Below are 27,846 nucleotides of genomic sequence, written 5' to 3' on the forward strand. Positions count from 1 at the left end.
GAGAGCATTTGGTGAGGGGGAGCTTCTTTATTAGAAAAAGTAGGCATCATCTGTTGGTCTCAATAAGAGTGAATTCTTAGGAAATGAAAGGTTTGCATCTTGGGTGCAATACCATTATTTGATTTAAGGTGTTAATTTGACTATGCCTAGAAATCTTGGGTTCATGAACACAAGTGGTACAAGCTTTACAGGTTCCTTAATTGTCAATTGGTATCACTATGTCAATTGATAGTCATTGGATCATGTGGACTAACCCATTGTAAAAATGAACATCTATTTCGAGGAGAATTCATGAAAGATTTCCTTATGCACTGTCCAATTTATATCGATTTCTTGGTACAATTGGTGTTGCTTAATCATTAGTATCTATTTGTAGAAGCATGATCTCAGGTGGAGAAGAGTTGGTTGATTTGGATGCTCAAGGGAATTGAGCATAGTTCCTAAAGTATCATTAACTACAAGAAGACACAAGGACATGTTTTTCTAATGCTTGGTTTTGCAGGTGTCTTCGCCCATGATGTTGTAGTTGAGCTTGAATCATAGACTTCAAGTGCCTCATTAAATAAATATTATCTCTTGAGAAGAGAAATTTGAAAAGGAGAATGCACATTAGCAGCTTAACCTTAAGTCATTAATTGAAAGGGGCAGAAGAAGTAGTTTGCAGCCCTTTTCCATTGATGTAAAAGGGTGAGAGAAAGCTATTGATGGCTCATGTAATGAGAGAAATCTCAATTACATTGTGTTATACTGAAAATAACATGAGGAGTGGCCATAAAATTTCAATATGGAGAGGTGTTGTGTTGCCATCAATGCCAAAGGGGGAGATTGTTGGACAATTAGCATTGATAGGCTGGCTGGTGGCATCTAGTATGTTGGCATTGATCTCAACTAGGCTAGAATTGATGTGATTTGGGCCAACATTGATGTGAATGGTGTGATAAGCTTAGGGGGAGTCCCATGGTCTCTGCAGTCTTTAGTAGAGAACCATCATAGTAGCAAGTCTATTGAATAAGCTATTAATCTTATACCTATGGTGGTTATGATTCCCAGGAATTGAAGGAGTTTTTTCCTTATGAGATTAACTAAAAAACCCTCGAAAATGTCATAGTTGGATAGAGATTGGAAATATATTTCCAACAGTATATTTAAGTTCACAATTGGCCTCTTGGATCAGAAGTTATGGCCAGTCAAACTTAGTAGACCAAAAGCCAATCTAGTGAACTAGGCATAGGTCCCACCAATCTAGTAAATGTATAGGTGGTATTTAAGTATGCATGGAAGCACAGGGTTGGTTGCTCTAAGCTCAAGAGGTAGAAGCACACGGTCCCCTCTTTGACACATAATCATGGCACATAGACGACGGGCGTTACAAAAATGAGCGCAAAGGTGAAGTCCTGAGATGACTAGGCTTCAGGAGGACATGGTGGAGCTGGCATGAAAGAAAAAATGGATGAATCATAAGCTTAGGAGGGTTAGCGTGAGGGTCTTCCCCGAGACATGTAATCCCTAGAGATTGACCCCTGAGGATTCAAATGGTGCAAAAGAAAAATATCTGGGATGACATAAGCACCAAGAGGATGTGGCGGAGAACACTATCAGAAGGAACAAGTATGATTTGAGGAAATTTTGCTCTGGGGAGACCCCCTAATAGCTCATCATGGTAGGTCAATCCTAGAAGAACCAAATATGCACACATAGGTGAGAGACGAGATGACGAGGATCCATGTTGTGTTGACAACAAAAGTGACAAGAGGAACCAATAGGAGCATGGTGGAGCGGAAGCAAGGGAAACCAATGATGGTTCATCTTGGGAGTCATTCCCCAGAAGCTTCAAAGGATGGCACTTTAGTTAAAGTGCAGGCTGATAGAGAAATAAGACATGATGACAAGCACAAGTGGATAAGCACATCACGCTAGCAATTTACCTATTGGTCAGTGTGTCTAGAGAATGAGCCCACTTGACATGTAATCCTGATGGGCTAACTCCAAAAGATTTAAAAAGGTGCATAGGTGAAGACATATAGGATGATTAAGTACTGAGACACGAAGACATTAAGGTGGTAGTTATAGTTCATCCCATTAGATAAAGAGGTGATGTGGATGAACTTGATCTAATTGGGAAAAATTAGTTTTGTTGTGCTAAAATTCCTTTTAAGAATATATTAAATATTCTTGAGGATTTATGAAATTATTTGCAAGTTTAAACATGGGTTTTTGAGTGCTTTTATGTAATTTTTATGTGCAAATTAACATAAAAAAATGACAGAATAACATTATATAATAGACATAAACATCACCATAAATAGTATCACAACAACACATGATGAAGGAGTTCACCCCTCTTGGGCTACGTCTCTTTGGTCAAGTTTCTAATGGCTTGGTCCTCTCTATTATTCTAATAAATGTGAATACATCAGTTTACAATGCTCAAGAAGCTCTGAAACATGTTCCAATGACTCCGGAATGCCCAAAAATGCATGTGTAGCCTCTTTCTGCACCTGCTTTGGTAAAAAAATGAAGAAGTTATGGCCTTTCCAAATATTCTGCTAATCACATCGCAAATTCCCCAAAATCCGGCACCATCCTACAATTTTTCCCCAAAATGCGCTAATGAAGCGATAATTTCGCCGAAAATCGAGTGAAATTGTTGGACACTTTAAATGTCTACTAGCGCATAAATTTCGAAAAATGTGGCCACGTTGGGGGCCACGTGCCTGAGGATAAGGCCAATGGCCCACCCTTGCTGGTCGGGCCCCGCACTGTTCTCTTCCGTCGGTTGTATGTGGGTGGTATAACCAAGGGTCGACTCCCACGGGGTGGCCCAACATCTATATGGCATGCCATTGAAATTCAAATAGAACCCGCGCCCATAATGCTTAAGATTCATTGTAATGATGTATTGGTGGAGGCGTTAGACTTGTGTTGGAAGGTCACGGTTTCAAGCCCCATTGCCTCCTCTCAGATGTGAACCATAATATTGGTGCCCTGTGGGCTGCCATGTGGCATCCTCCAGCTGGGCCACATGCCAACCCGTGGTTGATCACCAATCCGACCAATAAAAAATCGTCGAATTGCACCAATAGCAATATGCCACTTTCCAGCCTACAATTCGCCGGAGGAACCCATTGATCAGTGAAACTACCACATACTCCTGCCCAATCAACGCCACATAAACATTATGGACTGCTGACTGGGTTGTCAATTTTTTTGAAAAATTCCCCTATTTGGGAAAGTGAATAAAACTTGATTTTTGGAGCATATGGTATCTCTTTCGCAGGAAACGAGTTGTGACAAATTCAAGATGATGAGCACTACACATTCTTCTAGGTTCCACACCGATCTGAAAACCTTGAATTTTGAGCTATTTTTTGAGCACTTGATCAAGATGCTCTAAATTAACTAAGAAGAATTTGATAAAAAAGTAGCTGGTTCAATGCACAACAAACAAGTGGTCAGTTACTAATTTAAAACAAATCCTAAAACAACAACAAGATAAAATTGGCTGTCCACTCGATTCAAAAGTAAGAGAACAACAATCATGAATTAAGGAGGAGCACAAGCAAAGATTTGATAGCATTTTACATCAACATCATAATCACCTTGAAAACTTAAAGAAAGGATTGAGGTTTAAAATTCAAAATATTCAAGAGACATATGTTATTTCTTCGACAAAGAGAGATATCCTGATTGAGAAACTGAAGCTACAGTTCCATGGACTTTAGTCATAGTTCAAAAAATATTTAGCCGTTCAAAAGCATTTTCAAGGGAAATTTTCACATATTTAAATGGGCTTGACCTACCATTACTTTGTGATTATCTCATATTTGGAACCAACAAAATCATTTTAAATTGGACACATTCTTTTCATATATTGCGGTCACAAAAATAAATTCCAAAATTCCAATTTTTTATTTATATATAACTATCTTTATTAGTTAAAGTTATATTAATTTTAGTTAACTAAAAATTATTGTTCAAATCTTTTGTTTGGCATAATAGTTATGTTTTTTAGACTCAAAACTTACAAACTAATTCCATTTTCAAGTATTGATCATTATCGAAATAGTCAAATGTGATAGTTTCAATGTACATATCGACCTTACATTTCCATATTTCTCTGAAATCATGATCCGACATTACCAGTTATATTTTCCTTGTCCATTATGATATAAACTAGCCTAGATCCATCTAACTCCGGATCTATCATGCACCAAGAGGGCTCAAATCTCTTGAGGTGAAAACCTTCTTTTTGGAGTGTAGGATTTGAGAAAAGGTTTGCACCTCGAGGGATTCAATACCTTTTAGCAGATGACAGATCTAGAGTTAGATGGATCTAAGTTGGTTCCAACTGAGGGAAGCAATGTCATATTTTTAGATTATCATTATTATGTATATGTTTGAGATAAAATTCATACTTTGAAATCTACATTATGTTTTCTTTGCCTGAAAATACCATATAATTGTGTTCTTTAGTTTATTCTATTTTTCTTCACTTGATCAATCTCAACTATTTTCTTCTACTTTTTTTATCGTCAACTATGTTGGTTTTGCCATATATTCATATCGACTATATGAAAAATGTAGTTGAAATTGTAAACATTCATATCTTTAACTTGAGCTATTGTAGTAAACACCTTACCTTTTCTCTCTTTCTCTCCAATATTAAAAGGTTGAATTACTAGAACAAAAAAATCAATGCACATTGTCAATAATTTTTTTTTGTTTGTTTACACTAAATCCAATCACACTATTAATCCAACCACTTTAAATTTAATGTACCATCATACATCTAGTTACATCAAATAAGAAATCAACATCTACACTTAATTCGATGCATCTAATGAAAGCAATCAAATATGATTAGAAAAAAACTTCTAAACTGAAATAAATGCAACTAATGCAAACAATCAAATAGGATTAGAAATCAACATCTACATGGAAATAAATGCATCTAGAGCAAGCAATCAAATATAATAAAAAATCAACTGCATTGAAATCAATACATCTAGTGCAAGCAATGAAATATAATTAGAAATGAACATCTACACTGAAATCGATGTATTTAGTGCAAGCAATCAAATAGAATGAGCAGACATCTACACAAAAATAAATGCATCTAGTGCAAGCAATCAAATAGGATTAGAAATCACATTTACATTGAAATCAATGCATCTAGTGCAATCAATCAAATAGGATTATAAATCACCATCTACAATGAAATCAATGCATCTAGTGCAAGCAATCAAATAGGATTATAAATAACCATCTACACTAAAATTAATGCATCTACTATAAGAAATCAAATCGAATTAGAAAATATCTACATTGAAATAAATGCATCTAGTGCAAGCAATCAAATAGGATTAGAAATCAACATCTACACTGAAACCAATGCATCTAGTGCAAACAATCAAATATCATTAAAAATCAACATCTACATTGAAATCAATGCATCTATTGCAAGCAATAAAATAGTATTAGAAATCACCATGTATGTTAAAATCAATGCATCTAGTGTAAGAAATATTATTCCCTCTCTCCCCCCTCCATCCATATCTATATCTCCCTCCATATCTCCTTCTTTGTCTCTCTATCTCACCCCAAACATACACACACTCTCCACATCTCTCCCTTGTCACTCCGTCTCTCTCTCTATCCACTTCTCTCTATCTATGTATTTATTCTTCGCTCCCTCTCTCTCATTCCAACTCCATATCTTTGTCCCTCCCTCTTTCCTCCTCTCTCTCATACTTCCTCTCTATGCATTTCCCTCCACCCATCACTCTCCCTCTCTCTCTATCTCTCTCTATCTCTTTCTTTCTCTCTTCCCTCCAACCCTATCACTTTCTCTCCCCCCCCCCCCCCCCTTATCTCTCTCCTCCTCTCTCCCCCTCCATATTTATCACTCTCTCTCTCTCTCTCTCTCTCTCTAACCCTGTCACTTTCTCCCTCCCTCTATCCTTCTCTCTTGCCTCCTCTCTCCCCCTCCATCTTTGTGTCTCCCTCTCTCTCTTGCCCTTCTCTCCCTCTCTCACTCTCCTCTCTCTTTTCATTCCTCTTCTCCCCTCTAACTTAGTTTATTTATTTCAGTGAAAGAAATCAAATAGGATTAGAAATCACCATCTACACTTAAAAAAATGCATCTAGTGCAATAAATATTCTTCCCTCTCTCCTCCCTCCATCCCTCCTTATTTGTCTCTCTATAGGACCCCCACAAACACACATGCTCTCTCTCTCCCTCTCTCTATTTGTCTCTTCTTCCCTCTCCTCACCTTCCATCTATATCTCTATTTCCCTCTATCTCTATTGTCTTTCTATATCACCCCCAAAACATACACACTCTTTATCCATATCTATCTATATCTTACTCCTCTTCCCCCTTGCCACTCTCTCCCCCTTTCTATCTCTCTTCCCTCTTGTTCTCATTCTCCCTCTCTCTGCCTCTCTGTTATCACTCCCTCTCACTCTCTCCACCTTTCTCTCTATGTGTCTTTCTTCTTACCTTCCTCTCTCCTCTCTCATGTCCTCTCTAAAGTGTCATGGGGAGTTTAAGAAATGGCGTGGCACCTGTGAACATGAATGGGTTGGTATCTCATTAGCACTATGTGCTGTGCTTGGCAGTTATGCCATATTTGGGGGTTCATTACAGATTGGAGGAGAAGGTTTGAACCAGTCAACAATTGTTTGTGCTATATTTGATAGGTCTGCCATATGTGACATTGTGCCACATTTGTGGTTAATGAAGCTTGAATGGGTCGACAACCATGTTACGTTATATTCGGTATAGTTCACCATTTCTGGAAGTCTACCATAACAAGGTGACAAACATTGAACTGGTCACACCTAGAATTGAGAATTTGAGTAAATGGAAATTGTTGAGAAGCATTAAATTAAGATAGCGAAGGACCATGACTGTACAAAATAAATTCATGGGCCTGGTTCAAATAGAACACGCTACACTTGAGTGTCCCTCACACCAAGAAGAGTTCAATGAAAAGAGTGTTGGGTGCATAAGATCAAACTAAGAAATTAGTGTCATGCCAAAGTACATCTCGAGTGTTGGAGAGCCATGTTGTTTGTGCAAGGTGAATTTAATGAAGGAAATCCTTAAGTGTGGAGGTTGGATTGAGAGTTAATTATTACTATGGAAAAAACACTCAGAAGCCCACTCTCTGATTTAATGTAGTTGCAGTGGCTGAGTAGCAAGACAATACAACAAGACAACAAGCAATGTTGCAGTTACGAAATTGAACAAGTAGTCATGTCATATGCAGAATGGGAAGCCATGCAAGAGTACGCTCTCGGGTAGAGTGATGAGATGACAAAGACATCATTGTTCCCTGTTAAGTAGAGGAACAAAACCATGGATGGAAGTTGTGCACTGTGGGGGAATGGAGCATTGTTGAGTGTATAATAGAGAGATCTGAGGGAGAGAGCTCTACTATGAGAGGTCAAGAGATTCATGGAATAACAAACGTTGTGAGCTGATATCCTGATTGTATGGGGGCCAAGAGTATTGAACATAGTGCCATTGTAGAATGGTTAGAGTGAGGAGAAGGCTGAGTGTATGTTGCTGAGAACAATGGGCTAAGTTGATGAATACAAAGCTAAAACTACAAAGGTTGAGTGCCAAGAACGAAGAGTATTGATTTCATTATTAAGTGTCAATTGGAGTTTACAAATAGGGAGTTGGAACTTCCATGTTAGGGGATATCTAAAGAAATTTTGGAGGTTGGTGCTGTTATCGGGAAATCTAGTGTTCATTCAGAGCTGCTAGTCCCACTAAGATGGGTAGCTATCTTAGAAACAAACAGATTAAAGTCACTTGTTTTTCCTTTACAAGAGAGAGATTAGAAAGAAGCAGAGAATACCAACCTTACTATTCCGCTTCGCTCCTTGCTTGTTTCCTTTCCCCTTTGACAAAATCTCGCTATTTCTTCCTTACTTTTCTTGCTTCAAAGAGCACCTGTAGATTCACAGTAGCATAATACCATCAAAGCATAGAGATCTTTCACTGTAAACAATATAGGATCAGATATATATTGACCATACAAATGCATATATCAACACAATATTCAAAGATACACAAGAATATGGAGGAAAACTCAAATAGCTTTATTAGTAAAAGTCGTAGAAGAGAGGATTACAACCACTTGGTCCAACCCAGCGCCATCCTCCTAGCTTGAAAGCCCTCTTCACCTCACACAAAGCAAGATCACCCAACAATGTCTTCAAAGAGAAACCCGCAACACCTCTTTGCAAATTACCAAATTCCAACCTTTGGATCTCTTGGATGAGGGATCCATTTATAGATATTTGTAGGGGGGTGAGTCAGCTTCTGGGATTTTGATTAGTGTCATCTCTCTGATAGTTCTTAATTCCACATGGAGATTTTAGATCTCTTACTCATCCCTGGGTGAACTCAGAGAGGCAAGTGTCAAATGAGAAGTTTCTAGAAGATTCTCTGGGTTTCCACCTAGCAAACTGCTTGTGCCATTTGTCTGCTCTCGCTCATCGCACGCTATAGAAGGGATTTCCAGTATGCATCGCACTTTTTGCATGTGGCAGGTGAGATGCATTGCACCTTTAGCACTGGGCAGTCTGTATGGTCCTACTTTGAGTAGTTTTGAGTAGCTTTTCATGGAGAACTTCTGGGAGATGATGTAATCAGCTGACCTTGCTCCTTTAGGGTATGAAACAACGCTTTTAGGGACTTAGAAGCCCTTGGTTTATGGACATATGTGATTGGGGTTGTAGTGCCCAAATATGTCTATATCAGTTACCCCCTAAAGCATGAGGTCGTAAATCTTTTGATGTCGGGTGAAATGCTTTATAATGAGGATCTGAGGTTTTTCGCATTGGAAGGTGACCTGTAATAAGATACAATACAATACATTATCTTCATAATATTTTCATGATCTAGCTGAGGCAGGCATTCCCATGCTCAGCTTGATAAATTCATTTTCATGTACATAGGACAGACAACCGTCTGTGTGCAGACTGATGATTCTGGTAGAGCCATCATCCCTTAGTTTGGATGATTATCTGTGCAACAATGATGTACATTTGATGTCTTTATTTTCCTGATTATATCGCAGCCCGAATGGATGAAACTAGATCCGGGGTCTTCAAAACTCGTTCAATCTTCGCCCGAAAGTACAAGTCGATCCATGTGAAAAGATGTTCTGATGTCAAACATGGAAGGACATCGCCTGATTACCAGCCAATGATGTAAGTTGTTAATAGACGTGAGAGGAATCACCGATGATGATGATGACCCTCAAGGTACTACAGTACAATTCACATGGTGTGAATACATGAGTTGATGTCAAACACCACGCAAAATCTTTCGGTCGAAGGCCATTAGTGTAAACCTGTCACCGGAAGTGAGAAACTTGCCATTGAGGCATGCAAGCTTCAAAGTACTGGAAGGGTTGTCCCTAGGTCGGCTTCTTGGATAATGAGCTGATGTCGACAAGAAGTGACCCATCATAGGAGGGCATTAATGGATCCCACATCTACGACACGGAACAGAGCAAATTATTTTGTAGAGGTGAAAACGATTTGATGATACAAGGTTCAGGGTGGCGGTCATGAAAGAATGAAGCGTGAAGGGATTGTAGCAGATGAGACACAAGCTGGGTAGGTGAATTCTCTGAGCGACTTCTCTTGAACATATCAGCGACACTGAAATGGATTGGTAGCGTTAACCCCAAAAGTGGATGGTACGGTGGACCAATGGTGATATGACCGGTGAATGGAATAACCCAACCCGACTCAATCATGGTGATGGAGTGAAAGTGTCATGTTCAAGAGCGACCTGCTACCAATAAAGTTTCTTCAAGTTTTCTTCCCAATTTTCCCCAGTCATTTCTGACCAATACCTCTTTATTTTTGTCAAGCTTGAGGAGGATAACATATGCTTGTTCTATAATTTGCCCTTCGGGCAAACCTGTCGCTATGTTTTAACGAGCCTAGCGACAGTGAAACTCGCTCTTGTCTGAATGGACAAGTTTGTCGCTATTGTTTTAACGAGTTTAATGACAAGGATAACTCGGTTCTTTTCAATTTTAGAGAGTCTGAAAAGAGACAGAAAGAAGACTCCAATATTCCTTTTTCGTAACATAATCCCTTAAGTCCGAAAAAGTATAAAACAATGCGAAAGGGATGACTTTTCGATAGTTTTAACGAGCCGAACAAGACAAACGCTCAATCGTTTTGTGTAATAATCCCTCAGGACCAAAAAGATTAAAATCTAGAGGAGGGATAACACTTCCAATCACTTTAATGAGCTGGGGAGGCCAATCGATCGGCAATCTTTTTATATTTTATGAGTCAGATGAAAAGAGCTTAAAGGAGACTCGTTTTTTGAGGAACGAGTGATGTTTTCAGATAGCAGCTGGTTCTAGGTAAGGTTTGGAACTTTCCAATCATGACAGTGTAAAAAGGTGGCTAGTAGGATCACTCGTCGCAACTATTCCTCAAAAGGGGTAAACAATCAAATAGAGTCGAATGATCGGCAACAACAGAGTGGAGGTGATGGTAAGAACACGACCAAGGCTCAAAAGCTAATGATAATGCATTCACAATGGTTATTTACCGGAGATGGGTTCATTTTTTAATGAGCTTAAACTCTGGTGGAACATATGCTCATTGCTAGGTTTAATTTTTAACAAGCTTGAACTTCACGTAAAACTACTCGTGATAATGGTCATTGATATTTGATTCACCGTTGACACTATGTTCTTTTGACAGTCATACTACCTATTCAATTGCTCCATCAAACTGATTAGAAATGAGGACATATGCTTGAAAAATGAGTTAAAAATCTAATACCCTACTTAAATTACGTGAAAAGTAACTTAAAAATAGTTTTTTACCCCTCATTTTATCATTTCATTTGGAGTTGTGACTGTTGGAGCTCTGGAGGTGTTTTCTTCTTTGATTTTCACCAGCTGATTCTGAGAGATTCTGTGGATGATTTTCGGCACTGTCTGGACCAGGTAGGAGCTAAACCTGAGCTCTTCAATTGCATTCTTTCCTTTTTGAATTCTGAGCATGTTTTCCTACTTTTCTGGGCCCTTGGGGTTTGAACATTTCGTTCTGCCCCCATTGCACTTAGTGTATATCGAAAGGTGTGACACATCTTAAGATAGCCACTGGTTAGAATGTATGCCTCGCACTTATTACACAGCTAGGGTGCGATGGGCGCAAGGAGAAAACATTTTGCACCGATTTTTCATGGAAATTTTGCTTGTTTTTTGCCAAATCAAGACCCTGATTCTTCTCTTGTTTGTTTTTCAGAGGTTCATCGGAGAAAAATGGTCGTTACATGGTGTGAACGTGAGCATGAAGAAGAGGACATGGTTTCCCTACATGAATTGGGTACGGTAACTGCATTGCGGAACTATGGCTTGCTCATGTTCTTCCGCATTTCTAGCATGAGGCAACAAATCAACTTGCTGCAATATTTCCTCAGTGCATGGGATCCTACCAACCAAGTGTTCCAGATAAGAGGCAAATCCATCCCATGACTATTGAGGACATCTACTTTTTGACCTGTTTATCGAGGTGTGGTCCCCCTCTCTCACTTTCAGGTTCTGCCCGTGGCGGTGAATCCGTGAGGGATTATATTCGTCGATACTGTAGGGAAGGATCTTAGCCGAGCAGGGATGGTAAGATCAGTATCCGAGATGTCACCGACCAGCCTTTGAGGACTATTTTATTCACCTTCGCTAGATTGGCTGGTAGCATGGCCCTTCACTTGGCCAACAGGTCCTATATGTAGTATGCCTTGGAATGTCTCGAACCCAAGGTATTCAACTGGTGTGATGCAGTACTTCCAGTTATCAAAGAACAACTCACCAAGGTGAAAAACGAAAGATCCAAGAACTTTGGCTATGGTTCTATTCTGACTGATTTCGCCTTGGAGAAGATCCCACTGATGCAGCCACAATACATTTCACTTGGCCCACCACCACCGACTGAGCCACAGATGCAAAGATGGGTCGACCTTATGGCTAGACATGCGGGTCAACCACAGGTTTCATTCTCTGATGCCTTCTTTGAGTGGTTCAACCATCAACAGATGGTTTATTCCGAGTATCCATATGCTGATATGGATTTTCGGGGTGACCCGGATTTGGTGCTGCTGGCTGGCGAGCAGTGGGGCGTCATAGGTAAAAATCTCTGACCACATCTCTGTTTATTGTTTTCATAATTTTCTCGTGTTTTTTAAATGTTTATCAAGACTAATCAAAACTCATGTGATTATGCAGATATTGGGCTAGTGCGACCAACAATGCGTCTGAGAGGAGCAGCTGTCGTTCCAGCAGGAGAGGCTGTAGGGAGGGCCATTCTTTGCGACCTGGATGTATCCGAGACCCTTGCAGTGTTGTAGGATCAGATCGAGGGTCTCACCCTTGGTATTCCGAATGTGAGGACCGATGAGCTTCCCCTGAGATTACAGCACCATACCACTGGTGTGCCAAGCCGATGGACCAAGCTCTTACGCATGATTGCACAGGTGGTGACTAGTTATCACGAGCACCATTAGATTAGGGTGCCCCCTTGCATTTTGAGTTTTTGGGTCATATGATCGATTTTTTCCTAGACACAGAACACTATGTACAAACTATAAACAGTTATATATATATTTTTGATTTTTGGAGCTTCATTTTGGTTAAGTTATATTATCCTGATGCAGTTTGTTGATAAAATGCTTTTCTTTTACAAATGTTGCAAATGTCTATCTAACACATAATTTGCTAATGAATCGGTTAATGTGTTTAAGTTTCTGGAAATATGTTGATATTGAATAGAATCGAACTGCCTTTCCAAAATCTTGACCCTTAGGAACATACGATAGATAGTTGGATTCCGAACGGAATAGATGCCCGTAAGCTGTAGAATGATGAGCTGTGAGTCTAGCCTGACGACAAGTCGGCGTATGCCATGCGCGATGGCATCAGAGAGGAGTTCTATCAACGCGCTATATTCAATGATGTTGTTCATTGATTGACCAATACACACCCCTCTGAAACTCACTAACTCGCTGCTTGGATCAAAGATGGCCCAAGTTGCAGAAGATAGGTTCCGCATACTACGACTCGCCCCATCGGCATATCCAACAAATGATTCCAATGGGTTCGACATCTGCAACAAAATGAAAAAGTGGATTACCTAACCAAAACAATCACTCTTAACGAAAACAAAAATGTAACAAAAGCATATGAAGAGGTTACCATGTTGAGTCAAGCATAGTAACGCTTAAGGTACAACCCGTTTCGGGGTTGCGACAGTGGAATCCCGTCATAATCTACTAGCTCATAGGCTCCTTTTGCTAATACATGCTTAACAATATAGGGACCCATCCATAAAGACTTGAACTTACCTGCTCCCAATTTATTGGATTCTTGATCATAGAGCAAGACCAGGTCACCTTTTGAGAAAACGCAGGGTTTGACATTCTTGTCAAATTGCGCTTTGACTCGTTTCTTATGCGCTTCGTTAGCCAAGGCGGTGTCACGATGAGTTTCATCCAATTGGATTAATTCTAAGAAACAAGCTTCTTCCTCTGAAGTTCTAGGGAGGAGGTCAACTGCGAGCTTGAGAGACGAAATCTCACACTGAACTGGTAAGATCGCTTCCAAGCCATACACTAGTTGAAAGGGTGTAAACCCGGTCGCATTTCTCACCGATGTCCAGTATGCCCACAAGGCTGAGTATAGGATTAGGTGCCAACTCCGTTTATGGACTCCAATCATCCTTTGCAGCATGCGTTTCAGGACTTTGTTGATTGCTTCAACTTGCCCGTTCGCTTGCGGATAATACGGAGTAGAGCTGTCGTGGGATAGTCCTAATTTGGCGGCCAATTCAACCATCATGTGATTGCGGAAATGCGATCCATGATCTGTGACTATAGCTTGCGGAACGCCAAACCTGGTGACTACATGATTGAAAAAGAAAAGAGCGGTTGTTTCGCCGCTGTTGTTTAATGTAGGCAGCGCCTCAGCCCATTTCGTAAAATAGTCAACTGCGACTATGATATACCCATGCCCCCTGGCCGAGGTGGGGTTACATTGCATGAAATCTATGCCCCATTTTTCGAATGGCCCAATAGCAACTATTGGCTGCAGAGGTGCGGGTGGTATTCTGGTTTTGCGATCGAAGATTTGACAAGCATGGCAACTTCTGACTACGGTTATGCAATCTTTGAACATTGTTGGCCAGAAGTATCCTGCTCGTAAAATCTTTTGTGTCATAGCATAACTAGATTGGTGCCCCCCACATGCGCCTGAATGACAATCATTTAGGACTTTTTCGGCCTCCTCATGGGTGAGGCACCTTCGCAGAACAATATCGACACCACGATGGTATAGTGTATCACCGACGATCATGTAGTCTTTTGCTTGGTATCGAGTATGTCGCTGTTCTGAGTGAGAGGTATTAGACCTATATGTTTGGGTTTGGAGATAAATGATTATATCTCCATACCATGGATCACTTGAAGATATCAGAAACAAAGATTCATCCACGATTGTTGCTTTGGATGTTGAATCGTTGGATGATGATGGGAAATCACATAGTAACTCTGCAAATACTAAAGCTTTCTTTGATTTGGATTTTACAAATTCCAGATCAAACTCTTGCAAAATTGCTATCCATTTTGAATATTTTCCCCCAAGCAACTGTCGCGACAAGATGTAAGTCATGGGGTTGCAATCTGACAAAACGGTAGTTTTTCGAAAGAGAACATAGTGTCGAAATCTTTGTATTGCTTGAACAGCTGCGAGAGCTAGCTTTTCAACATATGAGTATTTGCTTTCTGTATCATTTAAGTTTCGACTTAAATAATAAATAGGATGTTCAATTCCATTGTCTTCTTGAACTAAAACCATTGCGATGGTTGTATCTGCTACAGCCAGATACAGGTTAAAGTCTCTTTGATAATCAGGAGTGTACATTAATGATGCTTTTATTAGGGATTCCTTTAGAGCATCAAAGGAAGCTTGTGCGACCTGATCCCAGTTGAAGGGTACTTCTTTTTTCAAAAGACGTGTATAACCTTTAGCAAGTTCAGCGTAATTTGGAATGAACCTCCTCAGAAAGTTTTCTTTCCCTTGGAGTTTCTGAATCTAAAGCAAATTTGAAGGTGGAGGCAAATCGATGATTGCTTGAACCTTGCACGGGTCGAGACAGATTCTGTCCTTTGAAACTACAAAGCCAAGTAAACGACTAGAACCGACGCAAAACACACATTTGTGTGGATTGAGTCTTATTTTGTAGTGTCGGCAACGTAGAAATATTGTTCTCAAATGCCGCGGATGATCGGTACGCTTTCGCGAGTGAGCCAGAAGATTGTCGAGGTATGGTTGAACAATGTTCTTGATGTCATGGAAGGCATAATTCATTACCCTCTGAAAAGTTGCCCCTGTGTTCTTTAAACTGAAAGGTAGCTTGCGGTACGCGAATGTGCCCCACGGACAGATAAATGCAGTCTTTGATTGGTCCTATGGGTGGATATTTATTTGATTATACCCAGAAAATCCATCCATAAACGAAAATATTTCGCATCCGGTGAATTCGTCAATTATCTGGTCGATGAAGGGTGTAGGGTAGTTATCCTTTGGACAAGCTTGATTTACATCCCTATAATCGACACACACTCTAATTGTTCCTTTCTTTTTCATCACAGGAACAATGTTCGATACCCAATCAGTTAAAGGAACCGGGTAAATAAAACCAACATGGAGAAGTTTTTCAAGTTCTGCCTTGATGGCAGTGGCTTTCTTCGGGTGCACCTGGCGAAGCCATTGTCTCACCGATTTGACATCTGGATACATCTTAATTTCATGTTCAACTATGCTCGTGTCAATGCCTGGAATTTATTCATATGACCATGCAAAGACATCTCTGAACTCGCGAAAGAGAGCGTAATATATTTCAAGTTCTGAAGAAGAACAAGATTTGCCAACATGAATATTTTCTACAACATCTAGTTTAGTCGAGATATTTATGGCGATAGTTTCTTCAATATTGGATAGATTTCGCTCGGAATCCACCGTATTTACAGTATTTGATAGAAAATAAAAAACTGATGGATGATTAAGGTCGCTGGAGTAATCTTCGTTGTAATCCGGAAGATGGGAACGATGGTGGTAATCTTCCCATGGTGCCCCCTATATGTTCATTGACTAAACAATTCCTTCATCTGTAGAATATACATGTGACCAAGGATCTCAAGAGGTACCATACTCCTTAGACCTATCTACTCAAACACTTGACGAGCGTTCATTGGGGTTTGCCTCCCATGCCGAGAACATTGATTGCTACAATATTTCTATTGGGCTTGGAGGCAACACCTGGTGACGATCCATGCTAATATCATTTTCGGACATCTTCTGAATGGAAGATACCATATTGCAGGTTCCCATCGTTGCCACTTCCGCCAGGTTGTTTGGAGGTGGTAGGGCAAAAGTACCCATCAATGTAGGGTCTTTTAGTAGGCCTACTCTGATATTTTGAAGCGACTGAGAGCTTCCGTGGATCATCGGAATGCTTCCCGTAACTTGCGAACTGTTGGGGAGGAATGTCTATTGATCGATGATTGTAATTCCCCCTTGGAAGGGAAATGCAATCTTTCTAAAGTATGTTGACATAACGGCAGCCATAGCATAAATCCAGGGCCTTCCCAGTAGGATGTTGTAATCGAGGTTTCCATCGATAACTTCCACATCAATTTCTACTATTTTTCCCCTAGTTTGACTTGAAAGTTACTTAAAATCCCATATGGAGTGTATGTTCATCCATCAAATGCTTTTAATGTCGTCGACGATCGCGACAAGGGTGGTGAGCCTAAAGTTTTCCAGCAACTCATTGACATAATACATGTAGATGCCCCCTCATCAATAATTGTTCGATGAACAGTTTTGTTGAGGGCTTTCACTTGAATGAGGAAAGAGAGTTGAGCTGGTAACTGAGGTTCATATCCTTTATGATTAAATGCCAAAAGATTGGAATCCGCTGGGTCAATCCCACCTATTGCTGATAATAGAGCCTGCTTTTGGGAGGGGAAATTTTGCAGTACTTCAAGTGTCGACATAGCGGACGACGATTGGGCCAGGTCCTCTACTATATTATAATTCTGTGCCGCTCTGGCACAAGGATTAAATGTCGATTTGTGTACTACTCCCTTTGGCGGCTTTATTGTTAGCTCAGGAATGATGGGTGGCACAACTTCGGTCGAAGTTGTTGTCGAACTACTAGGTTGATCAGTAGCCTTGTTGTTCGACAGCTATGGATTCCCGTAATCTTTATTCCTTGTCGATATCAAAGCATCATTTTGCTGTTTTGAAATGGACAGCATAAGGACTTGGGATGGGGAAGCATTGTCACTAGCAACCAGATTGGTTCCTGGGTTTGGAAACGGATCAGTCAATACTGCTGAGGTTTTTGAATTCTTAAATAATTTCTTAACTTCAGCTTTATATGGACAATCTCTCATCCAATGATCCTCATCGCATATGAGGCATGGCTGAGTAGGTTTCTTTTTCCCAGAAGGGTTTGCAGAAGATTTTTTAGGAGACGAATCATCCTGTTTCTTCTTTTTTCTCTTCCCTTTCTTCTTGCCTCCTGGTTGCTTCAGTTCTTTGCCTTTGTCAGTTGACATGGCATTAACCTCCGAGGCTAGAATTTCTTCATTTGAATTTTGATCAAAAATCTTACGGGCTTTCTTAGATGTAGCCTTTGTCAATTTCATGCTCGTTGTACCTATCATGCCATCGCCGGCATGAGAGTCTTTGTTTGATTTAGGAGGAGGAGGAATGGAAAATTCTGGTCTCGGAGCATCAAGGATTTTGTCATAGAGCATGCCAGACTGAGTATAGATCAAGTCTAGATATTGCGCACGAGCAATCACCTACTCTTCAGTGACAACCCCTCCCTTCGCCACATCTTCTGTTATAGAAGGTAACAAAGACTTAATAAACCATTCAGCTAGTAGCTGATTAGGGACATATGTTTTTACCATTCTACGATGACGTCGCCATTCATGAATATGATCGGATATGTGAGTGGCCGTCGTTTGCTTGAAATTGGTAAGAAGCTCTGTTCCTGTTTCATACCTTATTGGTAATTGAAAATGGGTTAAAAAGGTTGTGGCAAGGGCGCTGAAGTTATCAAATGAAGCTCTAGGCAATTCAATGTACCATTTTGCTGCCAGACCAGTTAACGTTCGCTGAAAAAGGTGAAGCCGAATCGAATCATCATTGAGAGTGTTGGATGAACACCATAGATGAAAGGTCATCACATGATTCGATGGGTCTTCACCCGGATTTCCATTAAATTTAGGAATATCTAACGGAAGTTTATGAGGAATTGCCGGCCACCAAGGGGCATAAGCGATTGGATCGTTCATTAGCCGATTTAGATTTGGTAACTCTAGAGTCGCCACGAAGGGCAACTATTGATTCAGGTTTGGCGAAGCATACCCAGGATAAGATGGGATTGCCTGAGCAGTGGGTCTTTGCATACCAGCATAATGCATTTGATGCTGATAACTTTGATAAGGTGGTTGGGCATAACCAATTTGAGATGATTGGTTATAACCGTTTTGAATATACGGCTGCCCATTACCTGCAAAGTTTTGCTGCTCAGGTCCTTGGTAAGCTTGTTGGAATTGTGGTTGTTGATATTGCACCAGCCATGGTTGTGAAACCATTTGCTGTTGCCCAATACTAGACATTTGACCAAGATGAGGGGTAATAGTACCCATTTGAGCCTGAGTCGCTCCAGTTAAGGAGCCACTAACTGGCGATTGCGGTTGTGTCGCAAAGACAAGAGGCTATTGTACAACGACCTGAGAAACTTGAGGTTGGCATACAACAGGAAATGTTTGTACTTGTGACACTGTCACAATAGTTGGTGTAGTGGGGATGTTCGACATAGGGAGACTCAGTTGCATTGAGTATACAACTCTTAGTTTTTGAGGCAGTATCGGCACCCAACCGCTGGATGTGATTCCAATTTGACCTGAATTCGGTTGTGAACTCTCATATGGTTGTTCTCCCGGAGGGAACAATGAAAGGGTGTAGTGCCCTCCATATGGCGGCAATCCAGTGCTCAAGGGAATGATTGGCCTTTGGAGACTAGACTGCCCAAATTGATATTGTTGTGAAGGATCAATTTGTTGAGATTCAACATAAGAGATTCCAGATACTATTCTGGATGAACAAACGGGAACAAACCATACTGTCGAAACAGTCCCTGGGTGGACTCCTTCTAGCGGTTGAGAGATAGTTGGGACAGATGGTGTACCAGCGAACATCGTGGGAGTGGTGGCAGGAGGTTCTGTTACCGCTGTATCGGACGAGACAGTGCTAGATGTTGATGGTTGTCCAGACATATTGATTCTATCCAAAAGACTTCCCAATACTTCTACAGGAACTTGCAATGAAGGGGTATGAACTTCTAAAGTAGAAGGATCTAGGTGGATCTTAGTCCCAAAATGCGATGGAGTACTGGATGGAAGATCCTTCGTAATCTCTTCTATAGCAATCAATCCAGGTGGAAGAGGCAGACCATCAGGTCCGTAAAATATTTCTAGTGCCGAAGAAGGTATAGATTCTGCAGCGACAGATGTTGGAGGGGTAACACCTTCCGAATCAACCCTGGATGGAGTTGGTTCAGGAATAGAAGTGTTTACTGTTACACTAGGATCAGTTCTAATGTCCTCTTGTAACTGCGGAACTTCTTCTATAGAGGCAAGGATACCAGAAATGGTTGGAGTAACTAGAGTCTTAGAGGATGTTGAAACACAAGTTTCAAACAAACCAAGAGACTTTGACCCAATTAAACGAGTTCGCTTGACCTGGAATGGTTTGGTTTTCAGAGTCAAAGATGGTTGACTCGTCAATCTCTGCGAACGACAGGGTTTTGATTGACTTTCTTCAATGATTGCGGATTATTTGATCAACTCAAAATAAGAGGGGAAAATGTTATTCCGTATTAAATGAATTTTAGATGATTTGACACAACTTGCTTTTTCACTTTTTAAGAGTTGAGAAAAAGCTAAAGATGACTCTAGTCGCCTTCGATTTTTAATGAGCCTGAAGTGACAAGTGCTCAAATGGATCTTTTCCTTTAGAGAGTCTAAAAAGGAATGAAAGAGAATACATTGGAAATCTAGACAGAGGGAATACCAAACCAATCGCAAAACTGCAGAATACTTTTTATGGTACGACAGTCAATCTTGCTGAATGTTGTGTTCAGTGCATTGCGATCGATAGGGCGACAAACACGGCTTCCTAAGGATAAAGGATATAGCCTATTGTGGTCTCCCAATATATACTCGACGGTACGTGGGAGCACAAGTCCGTACTGGCACTTGTCGTCTCAAAGAGGAGGAATCACCCAACCTACGGTGAAAGCGACAGTTACCAGGCTTTACGATGTCGAAATACGTCTCTAGCCTAGACTTCTAGATGTTGTGCGTTAGGTTCCAAAACGTTTTTATGTTCATTGAATTTATTTTACAGTTGATCTTTCTTAAGAAATTTTCCTTTCAGGTTCACCGCATGATGTAGATATATAATTCCTAAAATGCAATCTAAGATGATAAACAGTCGTTTAATCTTCTTTCTGCAATGAAAATCCTAGCTACTAAGGAAAGAGAAATGAAATCCTTTCAACATAGAGCAAAGAGCACACACTAGATGCACTGTCCTAAATCAAAATCAATAAGCAGTCTAAATGCAAATGCACGTGCATGTATTTGTTTTCCGCTTTCTTAATGTGTGAATGACAAAAAGAATGCTAAGCACAAATCTGAATTCTTCCTTCTTTGAAAGCGATAGTACTAATGATTTTCTTTTCAAAAAATGAAAAGGAGACAAGACAACACTTTACGATTTTGAATTGAAAACTACTTTTGACACTTGAAATACTACTAATTTAGATCAAATACAAGAGTAACAGTACAATCGACTATCAAGAATAGTAGGATTCTTTTCTTTGACTGAAAACGACACTTGCGACACTTCCAAATCAAAAGACGACAGTTTGATTAAGCTACTATTTTGTAAATGAGAACTGTAAATGGCGCACAATACATAAAAACATTCACAATTCTTTGTACAATAGAGGTTGGATGATGCAAAGAAGGGGGCTTCAATAGTGGTCTACTGATCACAGATAACAAAACTCCTGAATAAAACTGAAGATAGTGAAGAAAAAACCAAAATCTGGAGGCAGATCTAGTCTTGTCTGATCATCGCACCTGTAACATAGGGAAATAGGGATGCATCCCACCTACTGCACATGGGAGGTGCGATGCATCCAGATTTCCTAAAGGAGAGGGTGCGATGGTCAAGGAACAAGACATTAACTTGGTTTTTTGTCACAGTTTGCAGTTTAGTCCAGGGATTTAGGCCAAGCAAATGATAGTCAATAACTACAAAGTATAGGGTTGATCTAATGAGGTTACTCAAGCTACCTCTAGGGCACTTAGGATGTTTGCAAGTCAATTGTTTAGTTCATAAACAAACCTGGAGATTGATTGAAGCAGCATTGATCTACTTTGCACTTGCATAGAAAATGCAGTTCGAAGGCTAGCTGGCTTGACTTCAGGCTTCATTTGTGGTTTATGAATCAAACAAATAGAGACAAGAAATAAAACTAATCGCTCCCCAGCGGAGTCGCCATTTTGTTATCGGGAAATCTAGTGTCTATTCAGAGCTGCTAGTCCCACTGAGACGGGTAGCTATCTTAGAAACAAACATATTAAAGTCACTTGTTTTTCCTTTACGAGAGAGAGATGAGAAAGAAGTAGAGAGTACCACCCTCAGTCTTCCGCTTGGCTCCTTGCTTGTTTCCTTTCCCCTTTGACAGAATCTCGCTACTGCTTCCTTACTTGTCCCGCTTCAAAGAGCACCTATAGATTCACAGCAGCATAATACCATCAAAGCATAAAGATCTTTCATTGTAAACAATATGGGATCAGATATGTATTGACCATACAAATGCATATATCAACACAATATTTAGAGATACACAAGAATATGGAGGAAAACTCAAATAGCTTTATTAGTAAAAGTCGTAGAAGAGAGGATTACAACCACTTGGTCTGACCCAGTGCCATCCTCCCAGCTTGAAAGCCCTCTTCACCTCACACAAAGCAAGATCACCCAACAATGTCTTCAAAGAGAAACCAGTAGCACCTCTTTGCAAATTACCAAATTCCAACCTTTGGATCTCTTGGATGAGGGATCCATTTATGGATATTTGTAGGGGGGTGAGTCAGCTTCTGGGATTTTGATCAGTGTCATCTCTCTGATAGTTCTTAGTTCTACATGGAGATTTTAGATCTTTTATTCATCCCTGGGTGAACTCAAAGAGGCAAGTGTCAAATGAGCAGTTTCTAGAAGATTCTCTGGGTTTCCACCTAGAAAACTGCTTGTGCCATTTGTCTGCTCTCACTCATCGCACCCTATAGAAGGGCTTTCCAGTATGCATCACACTTTTGCATGTGGCAGGTGAGATGCATCGCACCTTTAGCACTGGGCAGTCTATATGGTCCTGCTTTGACCAGTTCTGAGTAGCTTTTCATGGAGAACTTCTAGGATATGATGTAATCAGCTGACCTTGCTCCTTTAGGGTATGAAACAACACTTTTAGGGACTTAGAAGCCCTTAGTTTATGGACATATGTGATTGGGGTTGTAGTGCCCAAATATGTCTATAACAGGTGCCTCCTTCAAGTTGTTGCTTAAATAAATCCATGATGCTGCAAGTTGGTGCTTGCAAAAATCCAAAGAAGGGAGTTGGTGGTTCCTACTAGTGGGTGTTAGCAAAAAAACAAAGGGAATTTGTGCTTCCTGTCAATGGTGGCCCATTAAGATTGATGTAAATAGAGTAGGAGCTCACATTTTACATCATAATACAAATAATCTTTGGTGTTTTTTTTCTCTCTCGAAAGGGTTTCCACGTTAAACCTTTGTGTCAAATGTGTATACTAGTCATGGTGTATGTGTTCATGTGTTGACTTGTGTTGTTGGTATATGATATGATGATCAATCCTCACATGAATGAAAAATTATAAATTAGCATAAAAATTTAAATTAGCCTTAATACAGATTCAAGCCCCTCTTAGTATTAAACATTGTTTCCAGAGTAAACAGAGGGATTAAGTGTGCCAATGTATCAAGTTCAGAATTAGTAAACCCAACCATTAGTTTACAAAGAAGTTATCGCTCAATTTGAAACACTTTCCTTACAAGTTCACGACTCCACTCGAGAGCCAAACACTCTTATTCCAACTATTATTTAAACATGAGGACCATCTGATATTATTACTATAGGAGTTTTATCTAAAAATCTCATTACTTCTTTGCCACATATTATGTTCTCGAATGTTATTTATGTTGACTCTTTCCAACCTATTGAAGAAAAATAAGCTATTGTTTCTAATGAATACTTATTTAAAAATAAAAATAAAACCATTGTCAAACGCAGATTGAAGAAAAAGGCAATTGAATAGAAGGATCAACCTTCTCCCCAAGAAATTGTGATGTGGATGCTTCTAAATTAACTAAGAAGAATTTCCTAAAAAAATATCTGATTCAATGCACAACAAACAAGTGGTCAGTTACTAATTTAAAAAAAAATCCTAAAACAACAATAAGATAACATTGGTCGTCAACTTTAGTCAAAAGTAGGAGAACAAAAATCACAAATTAAGGAGGAGCACAAGCAAAGAATTGATACTCTTTTACAACAACATCATAATCACCTTGAAAACTTACAGAAAGGAACAAGGTTTAAAATTCAAAAGATTCAAGAGACATATGTTACTTCTTCGACAAATAGAGATATCCTGATTGAGAAACTGAAGCTATAGGTCCATGGATTTTAGTCATAGTTCAAAAACGCTTTAGCCATTCAAAATCATTTTCAAGGGAAAGTTTCACATATTTAAATGGGTCTCATCTACAATTACTTTGTGACTATCTCATATTTGCAACTAACAAAATCAATATAAATTCGACACAATGTTTTCATATATTGCGGTCATAAAAATAAATTTCAAAATTCCAATTTTTAATTTATATATGACTATATTTATTAGTAAAAATTATTTTACTCTCAGTTAACTTAAAATTATTGTTTGAATCTTTGTTTTTGCATAATAATTATGCTTTTTAGACTCAAAACTTACAAACTAATTCCATTTGCAAGTATTGATCATTATCGAAATAGTCAAATGTGATAGTTTCAATGTACATATCAACCTTACATTTCCATATTTCTCTAAACTCATGACCTGACATTACAGGTTATATTTTCCTTGTGCATTATGATATAAACCAGCCTAGATCCATCTAACTCTGGGTCTATCATGTGATGAGAGGGATCAAATCCCTTGAGGTGCAAACCATCTTTTTGGAGTGTAGAATTTGAGAAAAGGTTTGCACCTTGAGGGATTCGATCCCTCTCAGTGCATGATAGATCTAGAGTTAGATGGATCTAGGTTGGTTCCAACTGAGGGCAACAATGTCATATTTTTAGATTATCATTATTATTTATATGTTTGAGATAAACTTCATACTTTGAAATGTACATTATGTTTTCTTTCCCTGAAATGACCATATAATTATCTTCTCTCCAACACATTACTTTTTCTCTCTTTCTCTCCAATATTAATAGGTTGAATTACTATAAAAAAAAAATCAATGCACATTGTCTATATATTTTTTGTTTACACTAAAACCAATCACAATGTTAATCCAATCACTTTAAATTTAATGTACCATCATACATCTAGTTACATCAAATCAGAAATCAACATCTACACTTAATTCAATGCATCTAATGCAGGAAATCAAATATGATTAGAAAAAAACATCTAAATTGAAATCAATGCAACTAACGCAAGCAATTAAATAGGATTAAAAATCAACATCTACACGGAAATCAATGCATCTAGTGCAAGCAATCAAATATAATAAAAAATCAACTACATTGAAATCAATACATCTAGTGCAAGCAATCAAATATAATTAGAAATGAACATCTACACTAAAATCAATGCATCTAGTGCAATCAATCAAATAGAATTAGAAAACATCTACACTAAAATCAATGCATCTAGTGCAAGCAATTAAATAGGATTAGAAATCACATTTACACTGAACTCAATGCATCTAGTGCAGGCAATCAAATATCATTAGATATCAACATATACATTGAAATCAATGCATCTAGTGCAACCAATGAAATAGGATTATAAATCACCGTCTATAATGAAGTCAATGCATCTAGTGCAAGCAATCAAATAGGACTATAAATAACCATCTACACTAAAACTAATGCATCTAGTATAAGCAATCAAATCGAATTAGAAAAGATATACACTGAAATAAGTGCATCTAGTGCAAGCAATCAAATAGGATTAGAAATCAAAATCTACACTTAAACCAATGCATCTAGTGCAAACAATCAAATATCATTAAAAATCAACATCTACACTGAAATCAATGCATCTAGTGCAAGCAAAAAAACAATATTATAAATCACCATGTATGTTAAAATCAATGCATCTAGTGTAAGAAACATTCTTCCCTCTCTCCCCCCTCCATCCATATCTATATCTCCCTCCATATCTCCTTCTTTGTCTCTCTATCTCACCCCCAAACATACACATATCCTCCAGATCTCTCCCTTTCCACTCCCTCTCTCTCTCTATCCACTTCTCTCTCTTTATGTCTTTCTTCTTCCCTCCCTCTCTCTCATCCATCTCCATATCTTTGTCCCTCTCGTTTTCCTCCTCCCTCTCGTCCTTCCTCTCTATCCATTTCCCTCCCCCCATCACTCTCACTCTCTCTCTCTCTCTCTTCCCTCCAACCCTATCACTTTCTCCCTCCCTCTCTCCTTATCTCTCTTGTCCTCTCTTCCCCTCCATATTTCTCTCTCTCTCTCTCTCTCTCTCTCTCCCCCAAACCCTGTCACTTTCTTCCTCTCTCTCCCCCTCCATATTTCTCACTCTCTCTCTCTCTTCCCTCCAACCCTGTCACTTTTTCCCTCCCTCTCTCCTTATCTCTCTCCTCCTCTCTCCCCCTCCATATTTCTCTCTCTCTTTCTCTCTCTCTAACCTTGTCACTTTTTCCCTCTCTCTATCCTTTTCACTATCCTCCTCTCTCCACCTCCATCTTTGTGTCTCCCTCTCTCACTCCTCTCCTCTCTCTTTTCATTCCTCTTCTTCCCTCTAATTTAGTTTATTTCTTTCAGTATAAGAAATCAAATAGGATTAGAAATCACCATCTACACATAAATAAATGCAAGAAATATCCTTCCCGCTCTCCCCCCTATATCTATATCTATATCTCCCTCCATCCCTCCTTATTTGTCTCTCTATCTCACCCCCACAAACACATATGCTCTCTCTCTCTCCCCATATTTATCTATCTCCCCCCACTCTCTCTCTTCCCTCCAACCCTGTCACTTTCTCCCTTCCTCTCTCCTTATCTCTCTCCTCCTCTCTCCCCCTCCATATTTCTCTCTCTCTCTCTCTCTCTCTCTCTCTCTCTCTCTCTCTCTCTCTCTCTCTCTCTCTTCCCTCCAACCCTATCACTTTCTCCCTCCCTCTCTCCTTATCTCTCTCCTCCTCTCTCCCCCTCCATATTTCTCTCTCTCTCTCTCTCTCTCTAACCCTGTCACTTTTTCCCTCCTTCTATCCTACTCTCTATCCTCCTCTCTCCACCTCCATCTTTGTGTCGCCCTCTCTCTCTCTTAGACATCTCTCCCTCTCTCACTCCTCTCCTCTCTCTTTTCATTCCTCTTTTTCCCTCTAATTTAGTTTATTTCTTTTATATAAAAAATCAAATAGGATTAGAAATCACCATCTACACTTAAATAAATGCATCTAGTGCAAGAAATATCCTTCCTGCTCCCCCCCCTCTATCTATATCTATATCTACCTCCATCTCTCCTTATTTGTCTCTCTATCTCACCCCCAAAAACACACATGCTCTCTCTCTCCATATTTATCTGTCTCCCCCCCCTCTATCTGTCTCTTCTTCCCTCTCTTCACCTTCCATCTATATCTCTATCTCACTCTATCTCTCTTCTCTTTCTATATCACCTCCAAAACATACATACTCTTTCTCCATATCTATCTATCTCTCCCTCCCTCTTCCTCTCCCTCACTCTCTCTCTCTTCCCCTTCTCTCCCTCTCCCCACCCTTCTATCTCTCTTCCCTCCCATTCTCATCTCTCCCTCTCTCTCCCTCTCTGTTATCACTCCCTCTCACTCTCTCCAGCTTTCTCTCTATGTTTCTTTCTTCTTACCTTCCTCTCTCTCCCTTCCTCTCTCCTTTTTTGTCCCATGTTCTCTAAAGTGTCTTGGGGAGTTTAATAAATGGCTTAGGACCTGTGAATGTGAACGGGTTGGTATCTCATTAGCACTATGTGATATGCTTGGCACTTATTCCATATTTGGGGGTCGATTACAGATTGAAGGAGAAGGTTTGAACGGGTCAACAATTGTTTGTTCTATATTTGACAGGTCTACCATATGTGGCATTATGCCACATTTATGGTTAAAATAAGATTGAATGGGTCGAAAACCATGTTATGTTATATTTGGTAGAGTTCACCATTTGTGGAAGTCTACCATAGGAATGTGACAAACGTTGAATGGGTCAACAGCTAGAATTGAGAATTTGAGTAAATGGAAATTGTTGAGAAGCATTGAATTAAGATAGAGAAGGACCATGACTGTGCAAAATAAATTGATGTTCCTGGTTCAAATACAACAAGCTACACTTGAGTGTCCCTCACACCACAAAGAGTT

Source organism: Pinus tabuliformis, chromosome 3_2 (genome assembly GCF_031772625.1).
Source record: "Pinus tabuliformis cultivar Carrire ecotype Pingquan chromosome 3_2, CPIR1, whole genome shotgun sequence".
NCBI lineage: Eukaryota > Viridiplantae > Streptophyta > Pinopsida > Pinales > Pinaceae > Pinus > Pinus tabuliformis.